At 51.4% G+C, this 18,009-nt stretch overlaps 5 non-coding genes across 5 annotated transcripts; all 5 read right to left on the minus strand.

Moving 5' to 3' along the window:
* Window positions 1-2,325: 2,325 nt before the first annotated feature.
* On the minus strand, window positions 2,326-2,397 carry TRNAD-GUC (transfer RNA aspartic acid (anticodon GUC)). Its single transcript has one exon. It is a non-coding gene; the product is annotated as a tRNA-Asp (tRNA).
* Window positions 2,398-5,256: 2,859 nt separating this feature from the next.
* Window positions 5,257-5,328, minus strand: TRNAD-GUC (transfer RNA aspartic acid (anticodon GUC)). The gene has a single exon. It is a non-coding gene; the product is annotated as a tRNA-Asp (tRNA).
* A 1,396-nt stretch (window positions 5,329-6,724) lies between these two features.
* On the minus strand, window positions 6,725-6,796 carry TRNAD-GUC (transfer RNA aspartic acid (anticodon GUC)). Its single transcript has one exon. It is a non-coding gene; the product is annotated as a tRNA-Asp (tRNA).
* Window positions 6,797-8,192: 1,396 nt separating this feature from the next.
* TRNAD-GUC (transfer RNA aspartic acid (anticodon GUC)) lies at window positions 8,193-8,264 on the minus strand. The gene has a single exon. It is a non-coding gene; the product is annotated as a tRNA-Asp (tRNA).
* A 7,254-nt stretch (window positions 8,265-15,518) lies between these two features.
* Window positions 15,519-15,590, minus strand: TRNAD-GUC (transfer RNA aspartic acid (anticodon GUC)). The gene has a single exon. It is a non-coding gene; the product is annotated as a tRNA-Asp (tRNA).
* Between the last annotated feature and the right edge of the window lie 2,419 nt (window positions 15,591-18,009).

Here is an 18,009-nt window from a genome sequence, read left to right on the forward strand (position 1 = left end):
AGGTAGCGTGGCCGAGCGGTCTAAGGTGCTGGATTAAGGCTCCAGTCTCTTCGGAGGCGTGGGTTCAAATCCCACCGCTGCCACTTTTCCTGGCCTTGCATTTTAAAGAAGAACGTAACGTTGACCTCTTCCTTCATTAGTGCCAGCTCTGTCCCAATGAGCAAGCGGATGGTATGCCACACCCTGCAGGAAAAAGGTTTCGCTTCTGACGTCTTGCTTTTCTGGACATCCAGTCTCAAGTTTCCCATCTGGAACGGCGCTCCCTGCTGCTTTGTGAAGGCTTGCTGCAAGAGCCTTCGAAACCCAGGAGCTCTTGCGTTGAGCTGTGACGCGTCCTGGGAAGACCTCCCGTTGCAGCGGAATGAGCCCCACTTCCAGGGCGTGCTGGTAGCAAATTTCCCACAGCCCACAGGGAGCAAACGATCCCAGGTGTGATGTATCACCAGGAGAGGCTGAGATGAGAGTAAGGGTTCACGCGTGTGCCCGGACCGAGGTTAATGATGGGATTAGAGCTAGGGTTAGATGCAGGGAAAGAGTGAGAGTTATAATTAGGGATAAAGCTAACAGGTGATCATTACTCGTCATGTAACATGATACAAAGGGTCAGAAGAGGAACTGATTCAGGGTTACAATTTGGACTTCGCAGACAACAGGAGCACTAAATGGTGCTGAGGGGGACTCAATAAAGTGGACCGGCCGCCTAATGTAAGCAATTGTGCACAAATATTGTACGATGACTAGCGTTGCCGGTGCTTTTTTCTTAAAGAGTCAGTTCTTGGCACCCATTCCCTACTTGACTCAGCCTAATCTTCAAGAATATTTGTCAAGAACTAAAAAAAATCCAGAAAAGGTTTAACCTCCCCGTCGGGGAATTGAACCCCGGTCTCCCACGTGACAGGCGGGGATACTGACCACTATACTAACGAGGAGACGTGAGGGCATGAAATGAACAGCTGCTGATGTCTGCACAGCATCCAGCGACCACCTAGCTGGCCTAGGGGGTCTCATTTTCCCCCGTCAAACGGCTTGCCCGATCTAAGGCTAATTTCTTTCTTTTTATCGGCACCAGGCTTAAAACTCAGTTTAAGGCGATAGTTCCGGGCTATGTTTGACTCCAGAGTTGAATCTGTCATCCCGCATTTCCTCAGCAAATCAAGCTACCCATCTCAAGTCTCATGAGCTGAGGACGGCAAAGTCCCTGTGGGCTTAGGACAGTCAAAGAAACCCCTGGGCTGCATGCTAAGCCCCTTTTCGGCTTCACTTTCCGAATCCTGCCCTAGCTTGCGATTAGTTTTTTTCTCACTTCTTGCCCCCATCTCCCACCTTGCCTCATGGTCTCCCCTCCTCTGCGCACCTGACAGTTTGCCTGCCCTTCCACTGCCTGTCTCCAGACTTTCCAAGGAGAAAAGGCAAAGCACTAAAGCGGGCCGGGCAACGGGTCAAGTTCCGCTTTCGGCGACTAGCAGGGAGGTAGCGTGGCCGAGCGGTCTAAGGCGCTGGATTAAGGCTCCAGTCTCTTCGGAGGCGTGGGTTCAAATCCCACCGCTGCCACTTTTCCTGGCCTTGCATTTTAAAGAAGAACGTAACGTTGACCTCTTCCTTCATTAGTGCCACCTCTGTCGCAATGAGCAAGCGGATGGTATGCCACACCCTGCAGGAAAAAGGTTTCGCTTCTGACGTCTTGCTTTTCTGGACATCCAGTCTCAAGTTTCCCATCTGGAACGGCGCTCCCTGCTGCTTTGTGAAGGCTTGCTGCAAGAGCCTTCGAAACCCAGGAGCTCTTGCGTTGAGCTGTGACGCGTCCTGGGAAGACCTCCCGTTGCAGCGGAATGAGCCCCACTTCCAGGGCGTGCTGGTAGCAAATTTCCCACAGCCCACAGGGAGCAAACGATCCCAGGTGTGATGTATCACCAGGAGAGGCTGAGATGAGAGTAAGGGTTCACGCGTGTGCCCGGACCGAGGTTAATGATGGGATTAGAGCTAGGGTTAGATGCAGGGAAAGAGTGAGAGTTATAATTAGGGATAAAGCTAACAGGTGATCATTACTCGTCATGTAACATGATACAAAGGGTCAGAAGAGGAACTGATTCAGGGTTACAATTTGGACTTCGCAGACAACAGGAGCACTAAATGGTGCTGAGGGGGACTCAATAAAGTGGACCGGCCGCCTAATGTAAGCAATTGTGCACAAATATTGTACGATGACTAGCGTTGCCGGTGCTTTTTTCTTAAAGAGTCAGTTCTTGGCACCCATTCCCTACTTGACTCAGCCTAATCTTCAAGAATATTTGTCAAGAACTAAAAAAAATCCAGAAAAGGTTTAACCTCCCCGTCGGGGAATTGAACCCCGGTCTCCCGCGTGACAGGCGGGGATACTGACCACTATACTAACGAGGAGACGTGAGGGCATGAAATGAACAGCTGCTGATGTCTGCACAGCATCCAGCGACCACCTAGATGGCCTAGGGGGTCTCATTTTCCCCCGTCAAACGGCTTGCCCGATCTAAGGCTAATTTCTTTCTTTTTATCGGCACCAGGCTTAAAACTCAGTTTAAGGCGATAGTTCCGGGCTATGTTTGACTCCAGAGTTGAATCTGTCATCCCGCATTTCCTCAGCAAATCAAGCTACCCATCTCAAGTCTCATGAGCTGAGGACGGCAAAGTCCCTGTGGGCTTAGGACAGTCAAAGAAACCCCTGGGCTGCATGCTAAGCCCCTTTTCGGCTTCACTTTCCGAATCCTGCCCTAGCTTGCGATTAGTTTTTTTCTCACTTCTTGCCCCCATCTCCCACCTTGCCTCATGGTCTCCCCTCCTCTGCGCACCTGACAGTTTGCCTGCCCTTCCACTGCCTGTCTCCAGACTTTCCAAGGAGAAAAGGCAAAGCACTAAAGCGGGCCGGGCAACGGGTCAAGTTCCGCTTTCGGCGACTAGCAGGGAGGTAGCGTGGCCGAGCGGTCTAAGGCGCTGGATTAAGGCTCCAGTCTCTTCGGAGGCGTGGGTTCAAATCCCACCGCTGCCACTTTTCCTGGCCTTGCATTTTAAAGAAGAACGTAACGTTGACCTCTTCCTTCATTAGTGCCACCTCTGTCGCAATGAGCAAGCGGATGGTATGCCACACCCTGCAGGAAAAAGGTTTCGCTTCTGACGTCTTGCTTTTCTGGACATCCAGTCTCAAGTTTCCCATCTGGAACGGCGCTCCCTGCTGCTTTGTGAAGACTTGCTGCAAGAGCCTTCGAAACCCAGGAGCTCTTGCGTTGAGCTGTGACGCGTCCTGGGAAGACCTCCCGTTGCAGCGGAATGAGCCCCACTTCCAGGGCGTGCTGGTAGCAAATTTCCCACAGCCCACAGGGAGCAAACGATCCCAGGTGTGATGTATCACCAGGAGAGGCTGAGATGAGAGTAAGGGTTCACGCGTGTGCCCGGACCGAGGTTAATGATGGGATTAGAGCTAGGGTTAGATGCAGGGAAAGAGTGAGAGTTATAATTAGGGATAAAGCTAACAGGTGATCATTACTCGTCATGTAACATGATACAAAGGGTCAGAAGAGGAACTGATTCAGGGTTACAATTTGGACTTCGCAGACAACAGGAGCACTAAATGGTGCTGAGGGGGACTCAATAAAGTGGACCGGCCGCCTAATGTAAGCAATTGTGCACAAATATTGTACGATGACTAGCGTTGCCGGTGCTTTTTTCTTAAAGAGTCAGTTCTTGGCACCCATTGCCTACTTGACTCAGCCTAATCTTCAAGAATATTTGTCAAGAACTAAAAAAAATCCAGAAAAGGTTTAACCTCCCCGTCGGGGAACCCCGGTCTCCCGCGTGACAGGCGGGGATACTGACCACTATACTAACGAGGAGACGTGAGGGCATGAAATGAACAGCTGCTGATGTCTGCACAGCATCCAGCGACCACCTAGATGGCCTAGGGGGTCTCATTTTCCCCCGTCAAACGGCTTGCCCGATCTAAGGCTAATTTCTTTCTTTTTATCGGCACCAGGCTTAAAACTCAGTTTAAGGCGATAGTTCCGGGCTATGTTTGACTCCAGAGTTGAATCTGTCATCCCGCATTTCCTCAGCAAATCAAGCTACCCATCTCAAGTCTCATGAGCTGAGGACGGCAAAGTCCCTGTGGGCTTAGGACAGTCAAAGAAACCCCTGGGCTGCATGCTAAGCCCCTTTTCGGCTTCACTTTCCGAATCCTGCCCTAGCTTGCGATTAGTTTTTTTCTCACTTCTTGCCCCCATCTCCCACCTTGCCTCATGGTCTCCCCTCCTCTGCGCACCTGACAGTTTGCCTGCCCTTCCACTGCCTGTCTCCAGACTTTCCAAGGAGAAAAGGCAAAGCACTAAAGCGGGCCGGGCAACGGGTCAAGTTCCGCTTTCGGCGACTAGCAGGGAGGTAGCGTGGCCGAGCGGTCTAAGGCGCTGGATTAAGGCTCCAGTCTCTTCGGAGGCGTGGGTTCAAATCCCACCGCTGCCACTTTTCCTGGCCTTGCATTTTAAAGAAGAACGTAACGTTGACCTCTTCCTTCATTAGTGCCAGCTCTGTCGCAATGAGCAAGCGGATGGTATGCCACACCCTGCAGGAAAAAGGTTTCGCTTCTGACGTCTTGCTTTTCTGGACATCCAGTCTCAAGTTTCCCATCTGGAACGGCGCTCCCTGCTGCTTTGTGAAGACTTGCTGCAAGAGCCTTCGAAACCCAGGAGCTCTTGCGTTGAGCTGTGACGCGTCCTGGGAAGACCTCCCGTTGCAGCGGAATGAGCCCCACTTCCAGGGCGTGCTGGTAGCAAATTTCCCACAGCCCACAGGGAGCAAACGATCCCAGGTGTGATGTATCACCAGGAGAGGCTGAGATGAGAGTAAGGGTTCACGCGTGTGCCCGGACCGAGGTTAATGATGGGATTAGAGCTAGGGTTAGATGCAGGGAAAGAGTGAGAGTTATAATTAGGGATAAAGCTAACAGGTGATCATTACTCGTCATGTAACATGATACAAAGGGTCAGAAGAGGAACTGATTCAGGGTTACAATTTGGACTTCGCAGACAACAGGAGCACTAAATGGTGCTGAGGGGGACTCAATAAAGTGGACCGGCCGCCTAATGTAAGCAATTGTGCACAAATATTGTACGATGACTAGCGTTGCCGGTGCTTTTTTCTTAAAGAGTCAGTTCTTGGCACCCATTCCCTACTTGACTCAGCCTAATCTTCAAGAATATTTGTCAAGAACTAAAAAAAATCCAGAAAAGGTTTAACCTCCCCGTCGGGGAATTGAACCCCGGTCTCCCGCGTGACAGGCGGGGATACTGACCACTATACTAACGAGGAGACGTGAGGGCATGAAATGAACAGCTGCTGATGTCTGCACAGCATCCAGCGACCACCTAGATGGCCTAGGGGGTCTCATTTTCCCCCGTCAAACGGCTTGCCCGATCTAAGGCTAATTTCTTTCTTTTTATCGGCACCAGGCTTAAAACTCAGTTTAAGGCGATAGTTCCGGGCTATGTTTGACTCCAGAGTTGAATCTGTCATCCCGCATTTCCTCAGCAAATCAAGCTACCCATCTCAAGTCTCATGAGCTGAGGACGGCAAAGTCCCTGTGGGCTTAGGACAGTCAAAGAAACCCCTGGGCTGCATGCTAAGCCCCTTTTCGGCTTCACTTTCCGAATCCTGCCCTAGCTTGCGATTAGTTTTTTTCTCACTTCTTGCCCCCATCTCCCACCTTGCCTCATGGTCTCCCCTCCTCTGCGCACCTGACAGTTTGCCTGCCCTTCCACTGCCTGTCTCCAGACTTTCCAAGGAGAAAAGGCAAAGCACTAAAGCGGGCCGGGCAACGGGTCAAGTTCCGCTTTCGGCGACTAGCAGGGAGGTAGCGTGGCCGAGCGGTCTAAGGCGCTGGATTAAGGCTCCAGTCTCTTCGGAGGCGTGGGTTCAAATCCCACCGCTGCCACTTTTCCTGGCCTTGCATTTTAAAGAAGAACGTAACGTTGACCTCTTCCTTCATTAGTGCCAGCTCTGTCGCAATGAGCAAGCGGATGGTATGCCACACCCTGCAGGAAAAAGGTTTCGCTTCTGACGTCTTGCTTTTCTGGACATCCAGTCTCAAGTTTCCCATCTGGAACGGCGCTCCCTGCTGCTTTGTGAAGGCTTGCTGCAAGAGCCTTCGAAACCCAGGAGCTCTTGCGTTGAGCTGTGACGCGTCCTGGGAAGACCTCCCGTTGCAGCGGAATGAGCCCCACTTCCAGGGCGTGCTGGTAGCAAATTTCCCACAGCCCACAGGGAGCAAACGATCCCAGGTGTGATGTATCACCAGGAGAGGCTGAGATGAGAGTAAGGGTTCACGCGTGTGCCCGGACCGAGGTTAATGATGGGATTAGAGCTAGGGTTAGATGCAGGGAAAGAGTGAGAGTTATAATTAGGGATAAAGCTAACAGGTGATCATTACTCGTCATGTAACATGATACAAAGGGTCAGAAGAGGAACTGATTCAGGGTTACAATTTGGACTTCGCAGACAACAGGAGCACTAAATGGTGCTGAGGGGGACTCAATAAAGTGGACCGGCCGCCTAATGTAAGCAATTGTGCACAAATATTGTACGATGACTAGCGTTGCCGGTGCTTTTTTCTTAAAGAGTCAGTTCTTGGCACCCATTCCCTACTTGACTCAGCCTAATCTTCAAGAATATTTGTCAAGAACTAAAAAAAATCCAGAAAAGGTTTAACCTCCCCGTCGGGGAATTGAACCCCGGTCTCCCGCGTGACAGGCGGGGATACTGACCACTATACTAACGAGGAGACGTGAGGGCATGAAATGAACAGCTGCTGATGTCTGCACAGCATCCAGCGACCACCTAGATGGCCTAGGGGGTCTCATTTTCCCCCGTCAAACGGCTTGCCCGATCTAAGGCTAATTTCTTTCTTTTTATCGGCACCAGGCTTAAAACTCAGTTTAAGGCGATAGTTCCGGGCTATGTTTGACTCCAGAGTTGAATCTGTCATCCCGCATTTCCTCAGCAAATCAAGCTACCCATCTCAAGTCTCATGAGCTGAGGACGGCAAAGTCCCTGTGGGCTTAGGACAGTCAAAGAAACCCCTGGGCTGCATGCTAAGCCCCTTTTCGGCTTCACTTTCCGAATCCTGCCCTAGCTTGCGATTAGTTTTTTTCTCACTTCTTGCCCCCATCTCCCACCTTGCCTCATGGTCTCCCCTCCTCTGCGCACCTGACAGTTTGCCTGCCCTTCCACTGCCTGTCTCCAGACTTTCCAAGGAGAAAAGGCAAAGCACTAAAGCGGGCCGGGCAACGGGTCAAGTTCCGCTTTCGGCGACTAGCAGGGAGGTAGCGTGGCCGAGCGGTCTAAGGCGCTGGATTAAGGCTCCAGTCTCTTCGGAGGCGTGGGTTCAAATCCCACCGCTGCCACTTTTCCTGGCCTTGCATTTTAAAGAAGAACGTAACGTTGACCTCTTCCTTCATTAGTGCCACCTCTGTCGCAATGAGCAAGCGGATGGTATGCCACACCCTGCAGGAAAAAGGTTTCGCTTCTGACGTCTTGCTTTTCTGGACATCCAGTCTCAAGTTTCCCATCTGGAACGGCGCTCCCTGCTGCTTTGTGAAGGCTTGCTGCAAGAGCCTTCGAAACCCAGGAGCTCTTGCGTTGAGCTGTGACGCGTCCTGGGAAGACCTCCCGTTGCAGCGGAATGAGCCCCACTTCCAGGGCGTGCTGGTAGCAAATTTCCCACAGCCCACAGGGAGCAAACGATCCCAGGTGTGATGTATCACCAGGAGAGGCTGAGATGAGAGTAAGGGTTCACGCGTGTGCCCGGACCGAGGTTAATGATGGGATTAGAGCTAGGGTTAGATGCAGGGAAAGAGTGAGAGTTATAATTAGGGATAAAGCTAACAGGTGATCATTACTCGTCATGTAACATGATACAAAGGGTCAGAAGAGGAACTGATTCAGGGTTACAATTTGGACTTCGCAGACAACAGGAGCACTAAATGGTGCTGAGGGGGACTCAATAAAGTGGACCGGCCGCCTAATGTAAGCAATTGTGCACAAATATTGTACGATGACTAGCGTTGCCGGTGCTTTTTTCTTAAAGAGTCAGTTCTTGGCACCCATTCCCTACTTGACTCAGCCTAATCTTCAAGAATATTTGTCAAGAACTAAAAAAAATCCAGAAAAGGTTTAACCTCCCCGTCGGGGAATTGAACCCCGGTCTCCCGCGTGACAGGCGGGGATACTGACCACTATACTAACGAGGAGACGTGAGGGCATGAAATGAACAGCTGCTGATGTCTGCACAGCATCCAGCGACCACCTAGATGGCCTAGGGGGTCTCATTTTCCCCCGTCAAACGGCTTGCCCGATCTAAGGCTAATTTCTTTCTTTTTATCGGCACCAGGCTTAAAACTCAGTTTAAGGCGATAGTTCCGGGCTATGTTTGACTCCAGAGTTGAATCTGTCATCCCGCATTTCCTCAGCAAATCAAGCTACCCATCTCAAGTCTCATGAGCTGAGGACGGCAAAGTCCCTGTGGGCTTAGGACAGTCAAAGAAACCCCTGGGCTGCATGCTAAGCCCCTTTTCGGCTTCACTTTCCGAATCCTGCCCTAGCTTGCGATTAGTTTTTTTCTCACTTCTTGCCCCCATCTCCCACCTTGCCTCATGGTCTCCCCTCCTCTGCGCACCTGACAGTTTGCCTGCCCTTCCACTGCCTGTCTCCAGACTTTCCAAGGAGAAAAGGCAAAGCACTAAAGCGGGCCGGGCAACGGGTCAAGTTCCGCTTTCGGCGACTAGCAGGGAGGTAGCGTGGCCGAGCGGTCTAAGGCGCTGGATTAAGGCTCCAGTCTCTTCGGAGGCGTGGGTTCAAATCCCACCGCTGCCACTTTTCCTGGCCTTGCATTTTAAAGAAGAACGTAACGTTGACCTCTTCCTTCATTAGTGCCACCTCTGTCGCAATGAGCAAGCGGATGGTATGCCACACCCTGCAGGAAAAAGGTTTCGCTTCTGACGTCTTGCTTTTCTGGACATCCAGTCTCAAGTTTCCCATCTGGAACGGCGCTCCCTGCTGCTTTGTGAAGACTTGCTGCAAGAGCCTTCGAAACCCAGGAGCTCTTGCGTTGAGCTGTGACGCGTCCTGGGAAGACCTCCCGTTGCAGCGGAATGAGCCCCACTTCCAGGGCGTGCTGGTAGCAAATTTCCCACAGCCCACAGGGAGCAAACGATCCCAGGTGTGATGTATCACCAGGAGAGGCTGAGATGAGAGTAAGGGTTCACGCGTGTGCCCGGACCGAGGTTAATGATGGGATTAGAGCTAGGGTTAGATGCAGGGAAAGAGTGAGAGTTATAATTAGGGATAAAGCTAACAGGTGATCATTACTCGTCATGTAACATGATACAAAGGGTCAGAAGAGGAACTGATTCAGGGTTACAATTTGGACTTCGCAGACAACAGGAGCACTAAATGGTGCTGAGGGGGACTCAATAAAGTGGACCGGCCGCCTAATGTAAGCAATTGTGCACAAATATTGTACGATGACTAGCGTTGCCGGTGCTTTTTTCTTAAAGAGTCAGTTCTTGGCACCCATTCCCTACTTGACTCAGCCTAATCTTCAAGAATATTTGTCAAGAACTAAAAAAAATCCAGAAAAGGTTTAACCTCCCCGTCGGGGCCGGTCTCCCGCGTGACAGGCGGGGATACTGACCACTATACTAACGAGGAGACGTGAGGGCATGAAATGAACAGCTGCTGATGTCTGCACAGCATCCAGCGACCACCTAGATGGCCTAGGGGGTCTCATTTTCCCCCGTCAAACGGCTTGCCCGATCTAAGGCTAATTTCTTTCTTTTTATCGGCACCAGGCTTAAAACTCAGTTTAAGGCGATAGTTCCGGGCTATGTTTGACTCCAGAGTTGAATCTGTCATCCCGCATTTCCTCAGCAAATCAAGCTACCCATCTCAAGTCTCATGAGCTGAGGACGGCAAAGTCCCTGTGGGCTTAGGACAGTCAAAGAAACCCCTGGGCTGCATGCTAAGCCCCTTTTCGGCTTCACTTTCCGAATCCTGCCCTAGCTTGCGATTAGTTTTTTTCTCACTTCTTGCCCCCAACTCCCACCTTGCCTCATGGTCTCCCCTCCTCTGCGCACCTGACAGTTTGCCTGCCCTTCCACTGCCTGTCTCCAGACTTTCCAAGGAGAAAAGGCAAAGCACTAAAGCGGGTCGGGCAACGGGTCAAGTTCCGCTTTCGGCGACTAGCAGGGAGGTAGCGTGGCCGAGCGGTCTAAGGTGCTGGATTAAGGCTCCAGTCTCTTCGGAGGCGTGGGTTCAAATCCCACCGCTGCCACTTTTCCTGGCCTTGCATTTTAAAGAAGAACGTAACGTTGACCTCTTCCTTCATTAGTGCCAGCTCTGTCCCAATGAGCAAGCGGATGGTATGCCACACCCTGCAGGAAAAAGGTTTCGCTTCTGACGTCTTGCTTTTCTGGACATCCAGTCTCAAGTTTCCCATCTGGAACGGCGCTCCCTGCTGCTTTGTGAAGGCTTGCTGCAAGAGCCTTCGAAACCCAGGAGCTCTTGCGTTGAGCTGTGACGCGTCCTGGGAAGACCTCCCGTTGCAGCGGAATGAGCCCCACTTCCAGGGCGTGCTGGTAGCAAATTTCCCACAGCCCACAGGGAGCAAACGATCCCAGGTGTGATGTATCACCAGGAGAGGCTGAGATGAGAGTAAGGGTTCACGCGTGTGCCCGGACCGAGGTTAATGATGGGATTAGAGCTAGGGTTAGATGCAGGGAAAGAGTGAGAGTTATAATTAGGGATAAAGCTAACAGGTGATCATTACTCGTCATGTAACATGATACAAAGGGTCAGAAGAGGAACTGATTCAGGGTTACAATTTGGACTTCGCAGACAACAGGAGCACTAAATGGTGCTGAGGGGGACTCAATAAAGTGGACCGGCCGCCTAATGTAAGCAATTGTGCACAAATATTGTACGATGACTAGCGTTGCCGGTGCTTTTTTCTTAAAGAGTCAGTTCTTGGCACCCATTCCCTACTTGACTCAGCCTAATCTTCAAGAATATTTGTCAAGAACTAAAAAAAATCCAGAAAAGGTTTAACCTCCCCGTCGGGGAATTGAACCCCGGTCTCCCACGTGACAGGCGGGGATACTGACCACTATACTAACGAGGAGACGTGAGGGCATGAAATGAACAGCTGCTGATGTCTGCACAGCATCCAGCGACCACCTAGCTGGCCTAGGGGGTCTCATTTTCCCCCGTCAAACGGCTTGCCCGATCTAAGGCTAATTTCTTTCTTTTTATCGGCACCAGGCTTAAAACTCAGTTTAAGGCGATAGTTCCGGGCTATGTTTGACTCCAGAGTTGAATCTGTCATCCCGCATTTCCTCAGCAAATCAAGCTACCCATCTCAAGTCTCATGAGCTGAGGACGGCAAAGTCCCTGTGGGCTTAGGACAGTCAAAGAAACCCCTGGGCTGCATGCTAAGCCCCTTTTCGGCTTCACTTTCCGAATCCTGCCCTAGCTTGCGATTAGTTTTTTTCTCACTTCTTGCCCCCATCTCCCACCTTGCCTCATGGTCTCCCCTCCTCTGCGCACCTGACAGTTTGCCTGCCCTTCCACTGCCTGTCTCCAGACTTTCCAAGGAGAAAAGGCAAAGCACTAAAGCGGGCCGGGCAACGGGTCAAGTTCCGCTTTCGGCGACTAGCAGGGAGGTAGCGTGGCCGAGCGGTCTAAGGCGCTGGATTAAGGCTCCAGTCTCTTCGGAGGCGTGGGTTCAAATCCCACCGCTGCCACTTTTCCTGGCCTTGCATTTTAAAGAAGAACGTAACGTTGACCTCTTCCTTCATTAGTGCCACCTCTGTCGCAATGAGCAAGCGGATGGTATGCCACACCCTGCAGGAAAAAGGTTTCGCTTCTGACGTCTTGCTTTTCTGGACATCCAGTCTCAAGTTTCCCATCTGGAACGGCGCTCCCTGCTGCTTTGTGAAGGCTTGCTGCAAGAGCCTTCGAAACCCAGGAGCTCTTGCGTTGAGCTGTGACGCGTCCTGGGAAGACCTCCCGTTGCAGCGGAATGAGCCCCACTTCCAGGGCGTGCTGGTAGCAAATTTCCCACAGCCCACAGGGAGCAAACGATCCCAGGTGTGATGTATCACCAGGAGAGGCTGAGATGAGAGTAAGGGTTCACGCGTGTGCCCGGACCGAGGTTAATGATGGGATTAGAGCTAGGGTTAGATGCAGGGAAAGAGTGAGAGTTATAATTAGGGATAAAGCTAACAGGTGATCATTACTCGTCATGTAACATGATACAAAGGGTCAGAAGAGGAACTGATTCAGGGTTACAATTTGGACTTCGCAGACAACAGGAGCACTAAATGGTGCTGAGGGGGACTCAATAAAGTGGACCGGCCGCCTAATGTAAGCAATTGTGCACAAATATTGTACGATGACTAGCGTTGCCGGTGCTTTTTTCTTAAAGAGTCAGTTCTTGGCACCCATTCCCTACTTGACTCAGCCTAATCTTCAAGAATATTTGTCAAGAACTAAAAAAAATCCAGAAAAGGTTTAACCTCCCCGTCGGGGAATTGAACCCCGGTCTCCCGCGTGACAGGCGGGGATACTGACCACTATACTAAAGAGGAGACGTGAGGGCATGAAATGAACAGCTGCTGATGTCTGCACAGCATCCAGCGACCACCTAGATGGCCTAGGGGGTCTCATTTTCCCCCGTCAAACGGCTTGCCCGATCTAAGGCTAATTTCTTTCTTTTTATCGGCACCAGGCTTAAAACTCAGTTTAAGGCGATAGTTCCGGGCTATGTTTGACTCCAGAGTTGAATCTGTCATCCCGCATTTCCTCAGCAAATCAAGCTACCCATCTCAAGTCTCATGAGCTGAGGACGGCAAAGTCCCTGTGGGCTTAGGACAGTCAAAGAAACCCCTGGGCTGCATGCTAAGCCCCTTTTCGGCTTCACTTTCCGAATCCTGCCCTAGCTTGCGATTAGTTTTTTTCTCACTTCTTGCCCCCATCTCCCACCTTGCCTCATGGTCTCCCCTCCTCTGCGCACCTGACAGTTTGCCTGCCCTTCCACTGCCTGTCTCCAGACTTTCCAAGGAGAAAAGGCAAAGCACTAAAGCGGGCCGGGCAACGGGTCAAGTTCCGCTTTCGGCGACTAGCAGGGAGGTAGCGTGGCCGAGCGGTCTAAGGCGCTGGATTAAGGCTCCAGTCTCTTCGGAGGCGTGGGTTCAAATCCCACCGCTGCCACTTTTCCTGGCCTTGCATTTTAAAGAAGAACGTAACGTTGACCTCTTCCTTCATTAGTGCCACCTCTGTCGCAATGAGCAAGCGGATGGTATGCCACACCCTGCAGGAAAAAGGTTTCGCTTCTGACGTCTTGCTTTTCTGGACATCCAGTCTCAAGTTTCCCATCTGGAACGGCGCTCCCTGCTGCTTTGTGAAGACTTGCTGCAAGAGCCTTCGAAACCCAGGAGCTCTTGCGTTGAGCTGTGACGCGTCCTGGGAAGACCTCCCGTTGCAGCGGAATGAGCCCCACTTCCAGGGCGTGCTGGTAGCAAATTTCCCACAGCCCACAGGGAGCAAACGATCCCAGGTGTGATGTATCACCAGGAGAGGCTGAGATGAGAGTAAGGGTTCACGCGTGTGCCCGGACCGAGGTTAATGATGGGATTAGAGCTAGGGTTAGATGCAGGGAAAGAGTGAGAGTTATAATTAGGGATAAAGCTAACAGGTGATCATTACTCGTCATGTAACATGATACAAAGGGTCAGAAGAGGAACTGATTCAGGGTTACAATTTGGACTTCGCAGACAACAGGAGCACTAAATGGTGCTGAGGGGGACTCAATAAAGTGGACCGGCCGCCTAATGTAAGCAATTGTGCACAAATATTGTACGATGACTAGCGTTGCCGGTGCTTTTTTCTTAAAGAGTCAGTTCTTGGCACCCATTCCCTACTTGACTCAGCCTAATCTTCAAGAATATTTGTCAAGAACTAAAAAAAATCCAGAAAAGGTTTAACCTCCCCGTCGGGGAACCCCGGTCTCCCGCGTGACAGGCGGGGATACTGACCACTATACTAACGAGGAGACGTGAGGGCATGAAATGAACAGCTGCTGATGTCTGCACAGCATCCAGCGACCACCTAGATGGCCTAGGGGGTCTCATTTTCCCCCGTCAAACGGCTTGCCCGATCTAAGGCTAATTTCTTTCTTTTTATCGGCACCAGGCTTAAAACTCAGTTTAAGGCGATAGTTCCGGGCTATGTTTGACTCCAGAGTTGAATCTGTCATCCCGCATTTCCTCAGCAAATCAAGCTACCCATCTCAAGTCTCATGAGCTGAGGACGGCAAAGTCCCTGTGGGCTTAGGACAGTCAAAGAAACCCCTGGGCTGCATGCTAAGCCCCTTTTCGGCTTCACTTTCCGAATCCTGCCCTAGCTTGCGATTAGTTTTTTTCTCACTTCTTGCCCCCATCTCCCACCTTGCCTCATGGTCTCCCCTCCTCTGCGCACCTGACAGTTTGCCTGCCCTTCCACTGCCTGTCTCCAGACTTTCCAAGGAGAAAAGGCAAAGCACTAAAGCGGGCCGGGCAACGGGTCAAGTTCCGCTTTCGGCGACTAGCAGGGAGGTAGCGTGGCCGAGCGGTCTAAGGCGCTGGATTAAGGCTCCAGTCTCTTCGGAGGCGTGGGTTCAAATCCCACCGCTGCCACTTTTCCTGGCCTTGCATTTTAAAGAAGAACGTAACGTTGACCTCTTCCTTCATTAGTGCCAGCTCTGTCGCAATGAGCAAGCGGATGGTATGCCACACCCTGCAGGAAAAAGGTTTCGCTTCTGACGTCTTGCTTTTCTGGACATCCAGTCTCAAGTTTCCCATCTGGAACGGCGCTCCCTGCTGCTTTGTGAAGGCTTGCTGCAAGAGCCTTCGAAACCCAGGAGCTCTTGCGTTGAGCTGTGACGCGTCCTGGGAAGACCTCCCGTTGCAGCGGAATGAGCCCCACTTCCAGGGCGTGCTGGTAGCAAATTTCCCACAGCCCACAGGGAGCAAACGATCCCAGGTGTGATGTATCACCAGGAGAGGCTGAGATGAGAGTAAGGGTTCACGCGTGTGCCCGGACCGAGGTTAATGATGGGATTAGAGCTAGGGTTAGATGCAGGGAAAGAGTGAGAGTTATAATTAGGGATAAAGCTAACAGGTGATCATTACTCGTCATGTAACATGATACAAAGGGTCAGAAGAGGAACTGATTCAGGGTTACAATTTGGACTTCGCAGACAACAGGAGCACTAAATGGTGCTGAGGGGGACTCAATAAAGTGGACCGGCCGCCTAATGTAAGCAATTGTGCACAAATATTGTACGATGACTAGCGTTGCCGGTGCTTTTTTCTTAAAGAGTCAGTTCTTGGCACCCATTCCCTACTTGACTCAGCCTAATCTTCAAGAATATTTGTCAAGAACTAAAAAAAATCCAGAAAAGGTTTAACCTCCCCGTCGGGGAATTGAACCCCGGTCTCCCGCGTGACAGGCGGGGATACTGACCACTATACTAACGAGGAGACGTGAGGGCATGAAATGAACAGCTGCTGATGTCTGCACAGCATCCAGCGACCACCTAGATGGCCTAGGGGGTCTCATTTTCCCCCGTCAAACGGCTTGCCCGATCTAAGGCTAATTTCTTTCTTTTTATCGGCACCAGGCTTAAAACTCAGTTTAAGGCGATAGTTCCGGGCTATGTTTGACTCCAGAGTTGAATCTGTCATCCCGCATTTCCTCAGCAAATCAAGCTACCCATCTCAAGTCTCATGAGCTGAGGACGGCAAAGTCCCTGTGGGCTTAGGACAGTCAAAGAAACCCCTGGGCTGCATGCTAAGCCCCTTTTCGGCTTCACTTTCCGAATCCTGCCCTAGCTTGCGATTAGTTTTTTTCTCACTTCTTGCCCCCATCTCCCACCTTGCCTCATGGTCTCCCCTCCTCTGCGCACCTGACAGTTTGCCTGCCCTTCCACTGCCTGTCTCCAGACTTTCCAAGGAGAAAAGGCAAAGCACTAAAGCGGGCCGGGCAACGGGTCAAGTTCCGCTTTCGGCGACTAGCAGGGAGGTAGCGTGGCCGAGCGGTCTAAGGCGCTGGATTAAGGCTCCAGTCTCTTCGGAGGCGTGGGTTCAAATCCCACCGCTGCCACTTTTCCTGGCCTTGCATTTTAAAGAAGAACGTAACGTTGACCTCTTCCTTCATTAGTGCCACCTCTGTCGCAATGAGCAAGCGGATGGTATGCCACACCCTGCAGGAAAAAGGTTTCGCTTCTGACGTCTTGCTTTTCTGGACATCCAGTCTCAAGTTTCCCATCTGGAACGGCGCTCCCTGCTGCTTTGTGAAGGCTTGCTGCAAGAGCCTTCGAAACCCAGGAGCTCTTGCGTTGAGCTGTGACGCGTCCTGGGAAGACCTCCCGTTGCAGCGGAATGAGCCCCACTTCCAGGGCGTGCTGGTAGCAAATTTCCCACAGCCCACAGGGAGCAAACGATCCCAGGTGTGATGTATCACCAGGAGAGGCTGAGATGAGAGTAAGGGTTCACGCGTGTGCCCGGACCGAGGTTAATGATGGGATTAGAGCTAGGGTTAGATGCAGGGAAAGAGTGAGAGTTATAATTAGGGATAAAGCTAACAGGTGATCATTACTCGTCATGTAACATGATACAAAGGGTCAGAAGAGGAACTGATTCAGGGTTACAATTTGGACTTCGCAGACAACAGGAGCACTAAATGGTGCTGAGGGGGACTCAATAAAGTGGACCGGCCGCCTAATGTAAGCAATTGTGCACAAATATTGTACGATGACTAGCGTTGCCGGTGCTTTTTTCTTAAAGAGTCAGTTCTTGGCACCCATTCCCTACTTGACTCAGCCTAATCTTCAAGAATATTTGTCAAGAACTAAAAAAAATCCAGAAAAGGTTTAACCTCCCCGTCGGGGAATTGAACCCCGGTCTCCCGGGTGACAGGCAGGGATACTGACCACTATACTAACGAGGAGACGTGAGGGCATGAAATGAACAGCTGCTGATGTCTGCACAGCATCCAGCGACCACCTAGATGGCCTAGGGGGTCTCATTTTCCCCCGTCAAACGGCTTGCCCGATCTAAGGCTAATTTCTTTCTTTTTATCGGCACCAGGCTTAAAACTCAGTTTAAGGCGATAGTTCCGGGCTATGTTTGACTCCAGAGTTGAATCTGTCATCCCGCATTTCCTCAGCAAATCAAGCTACCCATCTCAAGTCTCATGAGCTGAGGACGGCAAAGTCCCTGTGGGCTTAGGACAGTCAAAGAAACCCCTGGGCTGCATGCTAAGCCCCTTTTCGGCTTCACTTTCCGAATCCTGCCCTAGCTTGCGATTAGTTTTTTTCTCACTTCTTGCCCCCATCTCCCACCTTGCCTCATGGTCTCCCCTCCTCTGCGCACCTGACAGTTTGCCTGCCCTTCCACTGCCTGTCTCCAGACTTTCCAAGGAGAAAAGGCAAAGCACTAAAGCGGGCCGGGCAACGGGTCAAGTTCCGCTTTCGGCGACTAGCAGGGAGGTAGCGTGGCCGAGCGGTCTAAGGCGCTGGATTAAGGCTCCAGTCTCTTCGGAGGCGTGGGTTCAAATCCCACCGCTGCCACTTTTCCTGGCCTTGCATTTTAAAGAAGAACGTAACGTTGACCTCTTCCTTCATTAGTGCCACCTCTGTCGCAATGAGCAAGCGGATGGTATGCCACACCCTGCAGGAAAAAGGTTTCGCTTCTGACGTCTTGCTTTTCTGGACATCCAGTCTCAAGTTTCCCATCTGGAACGGCGCTCCCTGCTGCTTTGTGAAGGCTTGCTGCAAGAGCCTTCGAAACCCAGGAGCTCTTGCGTTGAGCTGTGACGCGTCCTGGGAAGACCTCCCGTTGCAGCGGAATGAGCCCCACTTCCAGGGCGTGCTGGTAGCAAATTTCCCACAGCCCACAG

The sequence above is a fragment of the Ambystoma mexicanum genome, unplaced genomic scaffold (genome assembly GCF_040938575.1).
Source record: "Ambystoma mexicanum isolate Mex_15411 unplaced genomic scaffold, UKY_AmexF1_1 Mex_scaf20, whole genome shotgun sequence".
Classification (NCBI taxonomy): Eukaryota; Metazoa; Chordata; class Amphibia; order Caudata; family Ambystomatidae; genus Ambystoma; species Ambystoma mexicanum.